The 3,167-nt window shown below is 39.2% G+C and overlaps 1 pseudogene; it reads left to right on the plus strand.

Annotated features, from left to right (window-relative positions):
- The first annotated feature begins 355 nt into the window (after positions 1-355).
- LOC107539464 (archaemetzincin-2 pseudogene) lies at positions 356-1,342 on the plus strand (annotated as a pseudogene).
- Positions 1,343-3,167: the final 1,825 nt, after the last annotated feature.

Consider the following 3,167-nt stretch of genomic DNA (forward strand, 5'->3'; position numbering starts at 1 on the left):
GTTACTATAGATAAAGAGTTGGTTGATTTCCTGGACTGGTTGCTGTAGGTTGTGCGTCAGAGCTTTGTTTTCAGGTATGGTCTGGCCATTGTCCTTTTGTATATTCAGTCTCCCAAATCTGAAGGTTGGAAGCACTGTTTAATGAGTACAGACTTTTACAAGATGAAAAGAGTTCTGAAGATGGACGGTGGTGATGGTTGTACAGCAGTATGAATGTACTTAATACCATTGAACTATACAGTTGAAATTAGTTAAGATGGTAAATTTTATGTTGTGTGGATTTTATCAAAATTAAAATTCTTGGAAAAAATGAAACCTCTTAGGAACATAGTATAAGTGCAACATTTCTGTCCTAATGCAAACAACGAATAGCTTTGAACAGACATTACAAACAGCCCTCATCTCAAAGATTCCAGTGCTTATGTTGTATATAAGAACTTAGATGGTAGGGAACCATTGGTAAACAAAGGCTTTCAGCCAGAGAGTAATTTCTTTGACCCCATTACCTTGCATTGACAATCAGATCTGATTACTTTCCATTTTGAGCACCCCTCCCAAAGACTTTGAACAGCTTATCAATAATCTCTATGAAGAAATGTAATATTTATATAAAGTCCATTAGAACTCTGTGGAACTCCAGGGTTATTGAATATATTAAAGAGCTCAAGAGCTACTGTGAAGCATTTTTATGTGGCTTGACAGTAAAACTTCTAGAATAGTTTCCTGTTTATGCAACTTAATGTTCATTTAAATTCAATGACAACACACAAAAGCTACAAATTCATATGGGAAGCATCCTTAAGTTCATAAAAGCAAAGAAATCTGCAGATGTCTTCTGTATCATGAGTATAACAATGACTGGCCTTTACCCAAGAGACTCCTAGAATTTTGTCTTTGGGCAAAGCTCTTTGGTAGATGGTGCCAGGATATTCAGCTTTGCCAGATATGCCAGTGATTTTTATGTCCATACTATGAGTGCAAAGTTAAGAAACTTGAGAAAATATCTTCAAGTGCCTATTCAATTTTTTATAACTATTATTTTCCACAAGTCACATGTATTTTGCCTCTTCGATCCTATAAGTGATTAACTTAGGAAATTTGACACAAATTTGGACTCTGACATTGCCACTGGCTGGCAAGCCTAATTCAAGGCTCTAGCCACCAGGAAGAACCAGACTATGGGCCTTTAGAACTTTGCTCCATCTGCTTAGGTAATTCACAGTCTGCTATTCATCTTAATATTGTAGCTAGATTGATGATGAACCTACAAATAAATACACCTGGAGTAGCTCTGACACATAAATTTGGTGAAGCTTGCGGAAGCCTTGGAGAGATGGAATGAATGTATAATGAAATGGCTTTCTGTTCTCCAAATAAGAACTTTGAAATAAGGATAACTAAAATCAAATGCTTGCACATTAAAAAAAAATCTTGTAACTACTGAAATAAGAACTTATATATAGAATTTAATGTATTTGGGTCCTTTTATTTAATAGTCTCTTTTTGCTTTCTAATCTACCATCACTAGAAAAACTGATGTGCACATTCTAAATGCTGCTATGCAAGTCTTCAGACAAGGGATGTCTAACTGGAAGAGTCTACACAGTAGGAATATAAATAAATAATTGAAAAGTTTATGTAATTTATAAGTATATGTAATCTTATCAATTACGTATACTTTTCGATAGTTGTGTTAATGATGGCAGTCAAACAAGTTTAGAATGTTAAGGAAGGTTCACAGGACCCAAAATGACAAGGTTTACAAATCTACCATTTATTGCAAGGAGACAATAGATAAGTCAAAGCTTTAAAGTCCAGATACGCATCACAGCAAGGGACTGGAAAGGTTGGAAGCAAGCTCCAACTGTCCTCCCTTAATGGTCTTGCTTTATCACTTGGATCAGGTATCACCAACTTTTGCGCGGGTCCCGGGATGGAGCCTTGGCCAGAGCTTCCTGCACCTTTCTGGTCATATTATTGCTACATGACCAACCCCAGTGGTAGAACCCTTGGGCAAACCATCAATATTGCTGCTGTTATCAGGTGTAAACCATCAGATGCAAAGCATCAATCTCACTTTACAAACAGTGCTGACAAGTTGGCACAAAACATGCTGAAACTTGCCTTGGACCCATGGTTACAAAACAGTACTGTTAATCATTATATTTCATTGACCTGAGTCAGTACCATGCAAATACATCTCATACTTCAGCAAAACATCTCAGGGCAATTCTAGGCCTACTGGAATTAACTCTTAGAGCGTGGTAACCAGAAACCCAGTTTTTGTTTTTGATCCATCACTTGATTCCCCCTTGGTGTCCATTAATACCAAGCTTCAGTCCTCCATACTACTTGTATTTCAGGGCAACCTCCTGTGCCTCCACCATCTCATTATAATTGTGATCTTGTGATTTATAATAAGAAATATATATTTGGTCTGCCACCAATTCCTGGCACAGAGCTCCTAAAACCCTTGCAATTTCCTGCAGTTAGAGCCCTAAAGTGTCTTTTGTTGTGTTAATGAGTTCCTTTTGGAAAGCCATTAGGTAACCTAAGGCTGGGCGCTGGTTGTCAGAGGAACCAGCCCCGTGACTAGAGGGTTGGAACTCTCAGTACTACCCCTGCCTCCCAACCTCCAGGTAGGCGGAGAAGGGCTGCAGGTTGAATCAGTTGCCAATGGCCAATGATTTAATTATTCATGACTATGTAATGAAACTTCCATAAAAACCCAAAACGACAGGGTTCAGAAAGCTTCCAAGTTGGTGAACACTCAGAAATTTGGGGAGAGTGATTTACTGGAAGAGGGCATGGAAACTCTGTACCCCCTTCCCCATGCCTCGCCCTATGCATCACTTACATCTTGATGTTCCTGATAGCCTTTTGTAATCAACTGGTGATCTAGTAAGTAAAATGTTTCTCTGAATTCTGTGAGTCACTCTCAAACCAACTGTATTAGTTGAACCTGAGGGGTGAGGGTTGGGGGGGACCTCTGATCTATAGCTGGTAGGCCTGAAGCAGAAATGACAACCTGAGCTTGTGACTGGCATCTGAAGGTGGGGGCAGGGACAGCAGACTTGTAGAACTGAGCCTTCAACCTGTGGAATCTGATGGTAGATAGCATCAGAATTGAGTTGAATTGTGGGATACCCAGCTGGTGTCTAGAGAAT

The sequence above is a fragment of the Miniopterus natalensis genome, chromosome X (assembly GCF_054644295.1).
Source record: "Miniopterus natalensis isolate mMinNat1 chromosome X, mMinNat1.hap1, whole genome shotgun sequence".
Taxonomy (NCBI): Eukaryota; Metazoa; Chordata; class Mammalia; order Chiroptera; family Miniopteridae; genus Miniopterus; species Miniopterus natalensis.